This window comes from Empidonax traillii, unplaced genomic scaffold (assembly GCF_003031625.1).
Source record: "Empidonax traillii isolate 1590-97213 ecotype Southwest subspecies unplaced genomic scaffold, ASM303162v1 scaffold373:size1354568, whole genome shotgun sequence".
Classification (NCBI taxonomy): Eukaryota; Metazoa; Chordata; class Aves; order Passeriformes; family Tyrannidae; genus Empidonax; species Empidonax traillii.
The window spans coordinates 919583-935435 of record NW_020955566.1 but is presented as its reverse complement, the minus strand read 5'-3'; the positions used below and the strand labels follow the sequence as shown (position 1 = coordinate 935435).

At 35.3% G+C, this 15853-nt stretch overlaps 1 non-coding gene across 1 annotated transcript; it reads right to left on the bottom strand.

The window, feature by feature from the left end:
* Positions 1-2913: 2913 nt before the first annotated feature.
* On the bottom strand, positions 2914-2985 carry TRNAD-GUC. The gene has a single exon. It is a non-coding gene; the product is annotated as a tRNA-Asp (tRNA).
* Between the last annotated feature and the right edge of the window lie 12868 nt (positions 2986-15853).

Here is a 15853-nt window from a genome sequence, read left to right as displayed (position 1 = left end):
CACAAGGATGCTCATCTTTAACTGGCTTTTCTTTGAATTTAAATTTTGAAACATCCTATATGAGGTTAGACACATAGAAGGTAGATACGTAAGTATCTGAAAAGCAGTAACAGAAGGAAGCATGCAGGAAAAGGAAATGTTCTGGAGTAAAATTCAATCTTGAAAGTTCAATGTAACTAATTTATTAAGTATTAAGTAATGTATTAAGCTCCTCAAGGATGTTTTTCAATGTGCTCAAGCACAATGAAAACAATTCAGTACCTTCAGCTGTAAGCATAAAGGACACATCCTCCAAGTCTTTGCTGCAGTCCTTTCAGGAGGTGAGAAGAATCATCTCTCACTAGTGTAAATGCAGTTTAAAAGTATTCAATATTCATATTAAAATATAGTTTAATATGAAAAAAATCAAACCAGCCAATATAGTCCATTGTCATTACAGCTACTTTGAAGGCATCAAAAATAAAATATTACAGGGACAGAATACTCGTATTGGTTGCAGATTACATTTGCTATTACCTTTGATATTGAATCTTTCAACATCTATCCAACACTAACTTATTTGATAGATTGTATTGGACAAATTACTTAATCAGCAACATATTTATCACTTACAAAATATTGGAACAAAATCCACAAGATTTTTTTTTTTCCCAATTTTATCTTTTGGAATAAAAAGTACATTATTAAAAAACAATGCTTTTTTTTCTCCTATTATCAACTATGATACAGCATCATAAGGGCGTTACAGAGCATTCAAAGACTTTTCTCTTGATATTGTATTCAGAATCTGTAGTATATTCTAATTTTCCAAATACACTTTTAAACTTTGGCTTGCAATATAACGAAAGCCAGAGATTTCAGTATTAGCAACATCCAGAAATGCCAGGTCATGAGGGGTCCCCAGCACAGATCCATGTAATCCAAACCACATGAATCTGTATAAGCAGTTTAGGAGTCCACATAGATAAGATTGCTTCTGTAATCAAGGCAGCTCTAGCTTATAACATACCTGCAGTGCTCTCAGTTTACACCAGAAAGACATTACAGCAGGGCCCTCACAAAGGTATCTTGGTTAAATATCTCAAATTAAACAGAATGAATCCAGACTATGTACTAGAACAAGAGACAATCAACTATCATATTTTCTGTTCCCAGTTAGAGGGGATGGGAAACGCTCCTAAAGTGTTGCCACATATAAAATCCCTATACCTGCTGAGACAACTTCTTTTTCTTTTCCAAGTATGGAATTTTTTGTGTTAGTGTTTGTTTGGTTTTTTATTTAATCTTTGTAAGTGTGGAAGCGAATTTCTTTGAAGTGATAGGGACAGCTGCTTTTGGCAGAACTGGCATATTTTTTGCCATGTCACTTGCTGTTTGTAAAAATAAAAACCCACAAATCATAAGAAGAATGAAATGGAGCAGACATAGAGGCAATGAAAGGAGTCCCTTTTCTACTCTGTCTTCTGAAGTCAGCAGATGATAGATTGCAGTGTGCTGAGTATGCAATTCTTCAGTAAAAGTGGTATGTGTGGTGAGAAATACTATGTGGGAATTACAAAACCAGGATGTGGAAATCTACAGAAGGGGAATGAAAAAAAAATTCCTTCTAGCCTAATAGAGATGCACAGATTCCTCGTAAGATTTTGAACTGTTGCATAGATCAAATAGAGGACAACAAATTTTACATTGCCTCTTCATCAGGTATCAGAAAGTCCTAGCCAAAATTAGGCAAACTGTTTTAATTTTAATGTAAACAGTATTTGGAAATTGTTTACTTGAATTCAGGGGACTTTTGAATTGAATGTTCTCTAAGATGATCTAGGTGAAAAAAACAATTTGATAAGTGAAATCTGTCTTCAAAAGACATGCAATTTTTACAAACTGCTTTCAGATAATGATTGACTATAAACTACTGTAAAATTGAAAACTTTTGCAGAATGTTATGCAGTTTTGGTCACTTTCCATCAACTTTTATTAACTAAAATACCAAAAAATTAGCACAGGAAACTATTTGATCTATCTGAAATTTATTAAAAACAATAAAAAGAAGTGTAAGACTTTTTTAGGCACTTCCTCTAAGGTTTAAACTCAAATCACGTATTAGAAAGAGTAATATGTATTACATTATACTTCACTGAAATTTGGGCATGATTAGTTTATAGATGTTTCTAAGAACCCATTAGTAATTTTTATTGAACCAGACAGACCTCTCCCCCTCTTTCACCCTCCCCTCAAAAAAAAAAAAAAAGAAGAACGCCAAGAAATTAGATCTAGCTAGGAACAATGAAGAAGGTTGCTGGTTGCTATAGTAGCCAAAAAATAAACAAAAACATAAAGTAAGGAATATCAGCAGAAATTAAAGTAGAGAAGGTACCAAAACCTATCAGATGAACAAGTGTGTGTAAAATGAAGCAGGAAAAAAGTAAAGATTTAAGAATTACCATGTAAATAGAAGAAGAAAAAGTCCCAAAATTATGCACCTGGATGCATGTAGACTTTTCTGTTTTTTCTCTAGCTTATAAGACTGCTGCGTATGACTGAGTGAATGTCAGCTTAATTCCAGGTGTTCTCTATTATGTTTCATTAATGTGTTCATCCTCCCTTGATTTCTTGAAAAGTTTTTTTTTCTTTGATATATAGTCATAGGATCTCTCACCATTCCTTAATCAGATGATTATGTAAGTAAATAAGTAATGACCAGTCTTCGCAAATGAAGAACCGGGGAAGGTCTTTACACCTTCCAGCCTGCGCATTGGATTTTTTAGGTGAGACACAGTGTGCGCAGAACTGAGCCCACCCTTTAATCCTGAGGTTCATCTGCTGGGGCCAAGCGAGCTTGGACGGTGGCAGCGAGGTCCTCAGGGCGTAGATGGATTGCCTTACAGGGCTAACAAGCTCCATCTGCCCGGGGAATGTCCTGACCGGGAATCGAACCCGGGCCTCGGCGTTGACAGCACCGCGCCTTAACCACTCGACCAGCAGGTCATGATTATGACCTCTTTCAGGTAATAAATATAGCTGAAGATTGAAGGGTAAATATGTGTGCAGTGAAACTTCTGGCATTTACTTAAGAACTGAAGCTCCCAGGAGAAAAGAAATTAACATTTTGAAGAGTTAAGTCAGGCAGAGGTGTGATGTAATTAGAAGAGAAAAAAGATGCTTCTGTAAGAATTCAATTCATTAATATTAATGTTGAATAATGAATAAAACTGCAGTAGGACATGAAATAAAAACAAACCAACAAAATTATTATAGAAATTTCCCAGGTTGAATGACATACATTTTCCTTTGAGAATACAACTACTAAATAGTGGGTTTGGACACACAACTATTAACTCAAACATGGTAATTTCAACTTAGCTCAAATTTGTAAAATAAATTAGACGGAAAAGAAGTTTTTAAGGCACAGATAAAAAAAAAAAATTCTAGAAGAGAAACTGTTTTTTCTTTCCACCTAAGAGTGCAGAGGTACTCCAAGGTACTCTTATAGCTTTGTAATATTGTGCCTCCATTTCATCTTCAGTCTTTGATTGCAGAATGTGGTCTCTATAACTTGGGTTTGAACCACTGCTTTTTCATAAAAGAATGTTGCATCTATTGAACTGCAGTAGAGAGAAGAATTCTCATTCTTCTGGTAATGAATGAGTCGAAAAGAAAATATATTCTTTATTTCATGAGGATTAGATACCAGAGTTGAACATTTTTTTCTGGGTTTGGTCTTGTTTAATTTGTGTAAATTACAGGCTAACTAGAAGAATAAAAATATTACACCAGCACTTAGAAAGGTTAGATAGGATTAGATGAGATGGCCCAAATATTTACAAGTAAAATAATACCTAAAACTTAGGTAAAATAAAGAAAAGGCTGACTTTGAACTAATATAATAGCAAATTAGGGCCTCTAATATAAGAATAACATAGATGTGTTTGAATGAGTCCAAAGGAGGGCCACTAAGTTGATCAGAGGGTTGGAACACCTCTCCTATGAAGGCAGACTGAGAGAGCTGGGACTGTTCATCCTGGGGGAGAGAAGGCTACAGGGAGACCTTCTAGCACTTTCCAGTGCCTTAAGGGGGCCACAATAAGGCTGGAGAGGAACTTTTTACAATGGCATGTAATAATAGAATAACGGGAGAGAGTTTAAACTGAAAGAGGATAGGTTTAGATTAGGAAATTAGGAAGAAATTCTTTACTATTTGTGTGGTCAAGCAGCGGAAGAGGTTGCCCAGAGAAGTTGTGGATGACCCATACCTGGAAGTGTTCAAGGCCAGGTTGAATGGGACTTTTAGCAACCTGGTCTAGTGGAGGGTGTCTCTGCCTATGGCAGGGGCCTTGAAACTAGATGATCTTTAAGGTTCCTTCCCAACCAAGACATTATACAATTCTGTGAATTAAAAGATAATACATGGCAATTAATGAAAGTAGGAATCATCCTGTGCAAAACTCATCTTTTCAACACAGTAAATCTGAACTACTCTTTGGTTAAATTATAAATATTTTTAAGTCAAGTTGTAATAGTCAAACTGGTGTAAGATGTCTGACTTTTAATCAAATTATGTACTTCAAAATTTTGCTTTATGTGATTTCAATAAAACAAGTATAAGTATAGAAAAACCTTCCAGAAGATATATTATGAGGAGATGAGAGGGTTTTTTCTCTTATGAAAGCTGTCCTGCCTGGAAAGGGGCATCTTTCTAAGAGACGGTTTTAGATATTTTCTCCTCCCGCATTCCAGAGGAGCCGACTCCTGGGTACAAGAGTCTTGAAGACATGTTTGAAGGCCCCCGAAGCAGGGCATGTCTTTCCTAGGCCAGGTGCAGTTTTGTACCGAGATGTTAAATGTTCTTGGCTTTTGGAAAGAAATTCTCCTAAATCCTTCCACTGCCTGGTATTTTGGGGGTACCCGCACGTAATCTTCCTTTACAATAAGTTTAACAATTTCCAAAGTTAATGCAATTACTACCCCTTAATGACAGATGTTAGGCAAAAAATCTTCAGTGGGAAAATGTAATTTAATGAAGGTTTTTATGGACAGATTCTGTGGATATGAGTTTTAATTTTATTGTTCTTTAATAAAACCCAAATGAATAAGCCATTCCACTTGAACTCCATTGTAATGCCATAAAGAAATGAAATAGAAAAAGCAAGAAAAAAAGCCTAGGGTTTGGGTTTTTGGTTTGTTGGTTTTGGGGTTTTTTTGGTTGTTTTTTTCTGTTTGTTTGGTTTTTTTTGGGGGGTGGTGGTGGCTCGGGGGAGCTTTTGTTTGTTTTTGGTTGGTTGGTTGGTTGGTTTTGTTTGGTTTTGTTGTTGTTCTATAAATGGAAAAGTAGAAACTGAAATAGAGAAGTAATATTTTTATGTACAAGGCATTAGTCAGAACAGTGCTAGAACATTGCATTCAATTTTGGTCTTACATTTTGAAAGGTCATTTAAAAATGGGAGATATGTAGATAAGAATCATGAATTTATTTTTAAATTTAGAGAAAATTAATTAACTTGAGAAAGTGGAGAGGTAGCATTTTTTAGTTTTCTTAGAGAAAGTAATGGACTGATTGCATTGAAAATAAGTTCTAAACACAACACAGTTTTTATTGTAGATAATATAAAGAAGTAGAAGATCCACTGAGTAGGCCTTTTCTATCTATAGATCAAAGCTGAATGACATTCTGAGAGATAGCCTGAGACAGTCAGGCACAATCAATTGAGATCAAAATGCCTCCTCTATTAAATATTGGGTTTGTAATTTCTCATGAACAAAAGGCGAATTAGATGTAGGTCAGCTCATCACAGAGATTTTCAAACAATGGAAAACAAGATGTTCTCCATCAGCATATTTTTACAGTTATTGTTGAGAAACACTTTATTAAATACATATTCCACCAGGCTAAAAAAAAGAGATCCATATTAAAACAGAGGCCTCTGCACTGAGACCACTCCTTGGGATGAGACAGAAAAAGAATGAAGGACATGGTTTGTCTTAAAAGTCAAAAACAATCTTTCTCCATAATCAGTCTCCATATGTAGAACTACTTTGAGAGAAGTAAACTGGATAGAAAAGCATCAATATAATTATGCACATTATTGAAGTTTTCAATTTGTTTTTAGGCCAAGTAATCTCTTTCTGTGTCTTCTCATCCTGAAGAAATTAGCAGATGGAAAGTACAAGCATAGGGGTGTAGTGAGCATTAACGTTTGTGCATGTTTAGTTGTGCACACATATGTATATGTGTGATGCGTGTGAAAACATGCATTTCAGCTCGGTGCTTAAGTTGTACAGTTTTACCCTAGTCTGTGTGAAAGCCTCATCTCTTGTACAAATGACCCTTCTACTACTAACAAATAGTTTAATCCATTTTTATGAACAGCCTGGCCGTGTCGTTTCATCTACCTTGGCTGAGGGTAATCACTTTTTGGAACTGAAAACAGAGGCCATTGAGGACCCCATAAAGAGAAGGGAGAATCAGAGCAAGAATTCTTGTCCATCTCTGAAGTGGAAATACCCTATCCAGGTTTCCCCTTTCTTTATCCCTATATGAAGTAAACTGGTGTATTACATGGAAAACTGGGGCAGCATGAGTTGAAAATAAATTTCTACTCAACTGCATCTAATTGAACGTTTGATAGCACTGAAAAGTTCACTGGAATCTTAATTCTCAGTGATTATTGGGCAGATGTCTGCAATGAATGGCAATATTAAACAGGGGAACTTAAGCAGTACTGTATAACTGGCCTGGTCTGGTTTGAATTTACTCAGAAGTGATAGGTCCAATATCCAGCTATTGCTCTTGTGGGACTGCTGTTCCTCCCACAAGCAGTACTGTCAGTGGTTATATACTGGCCTTATCATTGTCCCTTTAGCTGCTCTGAAATACTTTTATAATCCTCAAGAGCTTCAAATGAAATAAATGACTGCAGTTATACAATAAAATCTTGCTCCTACTCACCTATTATCCATCACAGATAAATCATTGTTTTAATTGGCATCAAATATAGCCAAGTCTGTTTTTTACTGAGCTATTATAACAATGACTTAAAATTTAATAAGCTCATTTTAGAAGACCAGCTTTTAATTATTTTCATTTCAGTCTATGCCACCCTCCTGGCTGATGTCTATAATAGGCAATTTGCTTCCCTTTGTGTTGTAGGTGACAACCGGGGCTTTAATTTTCCTAGCAGACGTGGTGAGAACCCAAATAAGTAAGGTAATAAGCACTTTCAAATGGAAAGGCATATCTTGGTTTATCTTTGGTCTGTGAAGGGCATCAGGCAGCTCTGTGATATACAAGAATTGCTCTGCATTGTATAAACTGGCCAGAGTATGGCAGAATTTCATCACTGTGTTATTACTTTGGCTGAACTAGAAATGGGCTGATGCAAAAAGAAGCCCAAAGCAACCCAACCCAAACCTAATCTAAATTAGCTAACTGACCAGCCAGAAATTCCTCCCCACCACCCCCCCCGAATAACTCCGTATCATTAAATATGCTTACATCTTAAAAGGTACTTTCTTATTCTGAAAGAAGACAGCTGTCAGAAGCATGTTGGAGGGAGGGATAGGGCTAGATATGTACATCTCATACAAATCCCCAAAATTTCCCAGTTCCTATTACAATAATGAATCCTGTAAATGTTTCAACAGCTTTTTTAAACCTTTTTGTATAAATTGAAGGGTTTTTTTCTCAAAAACCTTCAATTTTTTTCTCAAAAAATAAAACAATAAATTGGTTTGAGGACATCTTGTTAGTCTACTTATCAGTAGTCCCATGCTCAGTGAGACAAGAATTAGAGTTGCTGAAAGCAGTCATTTTGTTAAAGTTAATGTACTTATCCACAATACATTGTACACAAAGACTAACTCTTCCAGAGAAAAAAATTGTGAGCTCAAAGACTGTTTTGGTTGGGGAAAAAATGCTAGAAATCAGACAGCATATAAGTAGAGAAAGGAGATCAAGGACAGTCACTTCCATGTCTGTGGTGCTAACAGTTATGCATCTGCCTGACTTGAAGTCTTAAAAGATGGTTTGAAAAAATTAATAAAATTAATTAAAAAATAAAAAAAAATAATAAAGATTGTGTTAACTGACCTAGAATTAAAAGACAATCTTCTACACAAACATACCGCAACACAATAGCAATTATTTCAGAGCACATGAAAGATGTAAGTATAATTATATGTGTTCAGAGAAAAATAACTAGAGAAGTGCTGAGGGTCTGGCCATAGTTTCTGAACCCCATCAGTCTCTGCAGTGTTGAGTGGCCTGTAATTTGGTTCTGCATTTATTTCCCTTTGAAGCAGTTAACAAGATGAAGTGTACCTACTGTTCAGGTGATAGATAGACCTAGGAAAGTTTTTATTCCATTAGTCTCTGTGTACCTACCGAGATCCAAAATGGATGCCCCAAATGCACATAAACTTTTTTACTGCCCACCCGAAAACTTTTGTCAACTTATATTCTTTCATTAGATTTGAGGGAAAAAAGTGTTTAGAAAGTAGATCTTCAATGTTCTTAAAGTGAGTGATCTGGCCAATAGACTTTAAGAAGTTTATCTCACATTTTCCCTCTGTCATAGAATCACAAAATTGTAGAATATGTTGAGTTGGAAGGGATCCACAAGGATCATTGAGTCCAGCTCCTGGCTCTGCACAGGACAACCCAAGAATCACAGCATGTGCCTGAAAACCTTGTCCAAATGCTTCTTGAACTCACACAGTCTTCGTGCTGTGACCACTTCTCTGGGGAGCCTGTTCCAGTGCCCAACCACCTTCTGGGTGGTAGCTTTTTAGTGATTGGAGAGGAGATCTCTAAAAGTTTTTTTCACCATGTTCACATCTACAGCAGTGTAGATTTCAGTGTAGTTAAAATGTAGAGGAATAGGCACACACAGGGTTTTGGGAGAGTTTGAGGGGGAAAAGTGAGGGAAGGGCAAGTAACAATCAAAGCAGTTGCCCAGAAATGAGAAATCCGTACTCAGTTCCCTCGACTGTCTCAAAGTTCTGGAACCCATATCTCTAATTGCCATAAAAAATCTTAATTTGAATTTGGATAAATTCTATGCACTCAGGATTAATAGACTCAGGATATTAATGCCATTTGAGTACTAAACAGTATACTGGTTAATATTTTCAACTTTTTTTTTTTTTTGCTTGTTAAATATTTTGCAAGTGAAATGGCAAAGAAGTCCCAAACGAAGTAGATACCCTTTAACAACAAAATTCCTATTAACTTTAATGAAATCAGTATGGAACAGACACAGTGAACTAGGAGCCACCAATGCCTTCCCTTTCCAATACACTGATCTCATATAAAGTGAATATCTTTTACTCAGTGGACTAAAACTTCAGAAATTCAGGCAAATTCTTCACTAACGTTTTACCCTGGGTTTATTCTCTGGGGTGTTTGTTTTAATTTTGAGTGGGGTTTTTTGAGTAAATTTTTCTACTAACCTGATAATTAAAAATGAAATTGTTCTCCAAAGGATCAATTTAGAACTGAACTTTACTGCTTAACCCATCTGGAAAGTTTGCATATATCATCCATCAATGCTATTTGCACTCACTAGTACAGCCAGAACTTAAAAAAGAAACAGTGTATACATGTAATATTAATTAAGTTCAACTGTGACCTCATTACATTGATCCAGCGTAGTGCAGCTACCTGAAACCAAAACAAATTTATTTTGATTAAATATACCTCAGTTTATAAAAACAACTTCTCTCACCCATATCATAGGATTTCAGGAACATACCGGTTTCATTCTAAAGCTCATCTACTCACAAGATAAGATATTTGAAGCCATGACACAAATATGTCATTTGCAAAAAAATATTGCATGATCAGTTCCTTAGTAGAAGTTTAATATAATCAGATTTAATTTTAAATTCTTCCATGTTTTAAAATATGTATTAAAAACATCAGAATATGGTCAACTGTCACTTTTAATCTTCTAAGAAAATTTACCTCCATTCCTCATAGGGAGGACTGAGTAGGAAATATTGTCTCCAATTCAACAGAGCATTTTGAATTCTAGAAAAATTCCTAGGTGGTAATGATACATTGCACTGTGACTCTGGTCTCCGAATAACTAAATTGATAGGGCACATGAATTATGAAAGTATTAAATCCCTCAGAGAAGGAATTTAATCCGTGTCTTCTACATCTCAGTTAAATATCCTTCCTACCCAGTCACTTATTATTCTGGGGTCTCACTTGTTGTTTCTGACTTGACAGATATTCTACCCAAGATCTGACAAACATTTCCAACAGTATTTCATTGAAACCAATTCATCACAGCAAAAAGCTTAGTTTGAGGAAAATGGTATTTTCTGAGAACAAAAATCGCATCATTGAAACTTTCCTGGTGGCTGTTCACCATCTCTCGAGGCTTATTTTGATTATTATATGCACAGATTTCTTATTAGCTTAACATACATTAAAGAAAAAACAGAGTGAAAAAAAATCCACAGGGCAGTCAGTGGTGCTAGCAATACCTTGCTCATGAGAAAAAGCTTGCTGAAATAAATGGTGCCTCTGGTTTATCCTGCATGCCTCAGGTTATTTTTTATAACTTTAAAAACATTAAACGTGATATTGAGTTATAAATTTGGCATAGTATGCACATAAATTGATTTTAAAATTCAGTTTCTGATGAGATCTTCTGAAGAATGAGAATGAAAAAACATAGGCTGATGTTTAAAAGAAGATGAGGAGAGATTTAGTTGTAATCCTAGTTCTGCTCATAATTTGTTGAATAAATTACTCATAACTTACCTTCTCCATCTGAGAGAAGAAGATAATAATATGAAACACAAGAAGATAGTGAAATGCTTCATTCACTGATGCTCTCTGAGCAGTAAAATATTTTCCTGCACAGCTCTATATATGTAAAGTGTTATTCTAAAATAATTGTATCAATTATCAAATAGTATGAATATGACAATTCTTCTGTCTTTAAAAGGATATTTTAACGACACAATATGAATTGCATTCACCACTGAACTCAAAAATCTGATTTTTGTGAAACTAGACCTTGGGTTTAGATGGAAAGCAATGTAATTATAAAAGATATTCCATCACACACAAAGTGTCATCTTATCTCTTATCACAAAGAGACAGTAAAGTCATAGTTAATATATTCTATAACTAGTTACGCAGTGCTGAAGAGCATGGTAAGAAAGGTGCTTTTCAAATCAAATAATCATTATAATTTGCATCAGTGTACTTCCAGCAATCATACTATGTATTTTTAGAAAGCAATGAAAATAAATGCAGTGCTGTTGTCACTTGTCCCATCAAAAACTTTCACAATGGCAACAACAAGAACATTGCATTCCTATCACTAACAGAAAATAAAATGTACACCTTGAGACAGATAAGCATTCCTTACTGTATTTTGCTGTGTAATTCTAGCACTCAGCAGAGTCCAGCTTTTCTGTTAACACTTGCAAATTACTCCAGGACCAACCGGTATGCATGTCTAATTTGCTGCATACTTTTGAGGTGTATAAAAAGACACAGGGGTTATATTAAGAAATACCACTATTACTTTTAGAGCAAACATAATATATTTTTGAACAGGGGACTTTTTTTTGGTAAAATAACAGCAAGTGTAGAAAGAGTTAAAGCAACTTTGGCTAGTATTGCTCCAAAGTGGAAAATTTCCTTTTCTTCCTCTGATTTTGCAGAGTGGTTAATATTGTCTTACCTCTGACCAAACCATTCTGGAAACTAGAGTATCTGAAATTACATTTAATTATTTAATTGTGTGGACAGCAAGCAGTTAGTATCGCTTCTAGACTGCTCACATTTCTAGATGGGCATTATTGTTTTATCTATGGCATGAACAGAAACAATTACTGAGTCAATAAAGCAAAAGGTAGTGTTACATGGGATTGAAATCATGATTAGAACTGTGACCTGGTTATGACACAAACTTACTTACCCTCTTGCTTTTCTTCTTTTAAATAATTCAGCAATCCTTTCTCTGAGTATGCTTGCGTATGTTCTGACTTTGCACTCTTTACAGTCTTTATTTGCTATTGTTAATATGGTCTTTCTGACACTTTTAAACAGCTCTGTTAAAAATGGCTTGCAAATACTAATCCAAATGTACCCTGTAATGTAAAATAAAATGCACTAAAAAAATATATTTTAAAACAGAAAAAGTTTCTTCTTTCTTTTTCTATTTCTCTTTCTTTTCTTCATCACCCTCAAGTCTTTGATAACATGATTATGTACATAAAAAGGAAATTAAATTAATTGAAATGTTTGGGGTTTTTTCTGTTAGGAAAATACTGAGATTCACAAGTATTCACAACAATACTTTCCCCACTGATTACCAATAAATATAAACCAGAAATATAAAACTGCAGAAAACTATCATAATGACAAAGGGTACAGAAGTGGGGAAGGAAAGGGGAAAAAAGGAAGAAGGAGAGGCAGCTGGGGTAAGGGGGAAATTATTTGAAAAGAAAGGGACTTGAAATCATATAGTAACTTATATATAAAAATGTCAGAGAAATATCCCATAAAGACATATTCTAGATTTATAAGTTGTTAACAATATCATACTATAAGAGTGTAACTACATTCCTTAAAAATAATTTTTAAAAAAAGTGTCTTCCATAGTCCCACGGATTTTGTACTACTTCAAACTTCCTTTCTGGTTTCCCTCTCTTCTGTATAAATACATTTCTTGCCACACTTACAGACTTGGTAGAATTTACTCACACTTTTATTTTGATTTTGCTTTGAATGAGTTTACACTATTCCTCTCTTCCTCTCTTTAGAGATTTCTTAATAGAGCTCAAAGCAGGTTAGTTTCTTCTAACCCATACTGATCAATTCTTTATCACCTTTGTTAAGTTTATTACCATTTTCTAAACAGGTGTTATAAACTAAGGCTTCGTACTGTCTTATGGATGCAGTTTGTGGTAAAATCTGAAAAGGTGTATCAAGATCTACTTTACTCTTCTCCATACACATTCTTAGACCTGGATGCTCATAAACTAAATAGTAAAAGCAGAAAAGAAAGTATTATTTTCTCCATTTCTAGAGAGTGAACATATGAAAACAATGATTATCTAAATGCTTTGGGTAAATGCTATTGTTAAATAAACAAGTCTCATGGAGTGATTCTTTCAAGCAGAACCCTAAACAGGTGAAGTCTGCTCACTTGAAATCCAGAGTCGTGACTATTGAGACTCTCTGAAACATTAGAAGCACTGAACTTCAAACTCTTACATACATATAGAGAGAGATAGATATAGATAGATATATATTTATATATCAAGGCTTTTGACAAGGTTCATTCTCATCTTACTGAACTTAAGTTTCAGTGAGCAGCAGGAGCAGAGCTGGTCTTCAAGGGAGGATTAGCTGAGAGCCCAGAGTTTCCAAGTTTCCTCACCACAGGCTGCACGATGCCCTTAGTAAAAGGTGCAGAACGTGCAGGATCTGGGCAGGACAGTCCTGGGGGCAGTGACTGGGGCCATACACAGTGCCAAACAATCAATATAAGCCGTCATGTCTAGGTTCCACTCAGGGTGACTAATCTGGAACAGCTGGATATAGAGCAAGACATGGGACTAGAGACAAAGCTACCTGTAACATAGTTCTGTGGTCTGTCCACAAGACAGTTGCAGAGATAGGACTGGATGGAAAACTACCCATAAGGTAAGATTAGTAAGATCAATCAGTAAGTTAGGGCAATAGGACACAGAATATAAGACAGACACACTGACAACATACCTCAGCCAAGAACTATGGTGCTAGACCTGAGCTGAAGTGGGATCCTGAACCTTCAAGCAAGGAGTGAGGCTAGTCAGAGCCGTTAAGGCCTATTAGAGCACTTAGATCTCTGACACTTAAGTCAATTATTATAGGACCTCATCACTGACAAAGTACCTACCATCAGTAATCAGTGGAAAGAGATAGGTATTTCCAAAGAGTCCATATCTTTGGTGGAATCAGTTAAACTCTGGAGTTGTTTATCACTCTCTGCTGACTCTGTTAGAAATCTGAGATGACTGCTGTGCTAATGTAGATGATGTGAATCTGACCTGAACACATTGGGTAGGGGAGTGTGTATGTGTGTGTGGGTGTGTGAGAGAGTGTGCACATGTGCTCTAAGGAATGCCACCAGCATTTAATTTGTGATTCCAGCTGATATGAAAGACCTCACTGTGCTGAGATTGTAGGGGATTAGACTACAAGACCCAAGAGGTCTTTCTCATTCTCTTGTCCCTCTAAAATAAATTCATATTAAGTTCAACATAGTCAGCCTGTAAGAGGAGAAGAGACGGCCATCATTCAAAGTCAGATAATATACTTCTGAAATACTAAAATAATGGGTTTATCCATAATATAGAGAAGGCAAGAGACTATAAATGGAAATTTTTGAGCTCAAAATAAACAGTGGTATAGAGAAGATTTATCCCAAACTATTGCAAAATCATGTCAGAATACTGAGAAGTGGAAGGAAGTAGGGGAGATAAGAAAAGAAATGCTCTCTCCTAGGCTGAGAAGATATTCATTAATATCTTCCTGCAAATTCTGTATACCTCATGATGCCTTTATTGCCTTAGACATATACATTTAATTTGTGAAGAGAATGACTCCACTCCAAAGATACTGAGTCACCAAGAGACAAATTTGTCAGGCAGGCAGTGTCAGAAAGAATTGAGAGGACATACAAAACCATGAAACATGAGGACATATGTACTGATTAAGCCAAATATCATTGTAACCTACTCCTTTGTCTCACAGTGGCAACAGAGCAGATACTTGTGGAAAAAACCACATAATATTGGGATAAATATAGATTGTGGGGAATTTATTTTTATCTGAAATATCACCTCTGTTAAGAATGTCAGTTTCTGCAAAGAAGAAGAGATTTCCTGGGATGAATGTACCTCTGTCTCTTTGTGTGTAGTAACTCTTTCTTGCACTAGTTTGTCCTTTATTCCTTTTTAACTCCTTTGAGGGTTTTGGCATCCACATTGTGTATTAATTACTTCCATAGTGTAATTATTTATTATATGGAAAAGTAATTCCTGATCTTTCTTCTTCAAAACCTGTCAGCTAATTTCATTTGGTGAAATAATAATTGCCCACAATTCTTGTGCTATTCATTACTTCTATATCATTCATGATATCACAAGTTTGTTCAGTCTTCGGTTTATCAGGCTATATACTCCATGCCTGTTTAATTGCTTGTCATAAAAAGTTTTCCATGACTCCTATCATCCTTGCCAAAACACCTTTTCAAGTTTCATATATTTTGAAGCTGAGAAAGTGGAGGCCTGAATAGACCTTCACAAACAGTTGTAGAGATGTACTCATCATAGGATTATGCATTGATAGAATGCTGTTTTCTCTGGAGTTCTTTAATCTTTTTATAATAATTCTCAGCATGCCTTACTGAGTGCCAGTGAGCACAGAGCTAACATTTACAAAGAACTATTCACCATGACAGCAAGAGCTCTTTCCTGAATGGTAATAATTCACATCTCAGTTTTGTGTATATAATAATTTTTTTCTACCCACATATTCTTTTTTTTTGTAGTTATCGACACTGAATTTTCTCTGACATTTTATCTTCCAACCATTCAGTATTGTAGATGTCTCATAGACAATTTATGTCTCATAAAAAGTAAATATTTCCTGACAAAAATCTGTATCATTCCTAATTTTTATATTTTTATAATTTTACTACTTACTTCCTTTTTCATACCATTCACGAATAGATTTAATAGGACAAAATTATTTTGGGGGCAAACTTTTTTTTTTCTCATCCCTCTTTCTTAGTTTTTTACTAACTAGTTATCCATGAGAGGATATACATTTTAAACCATA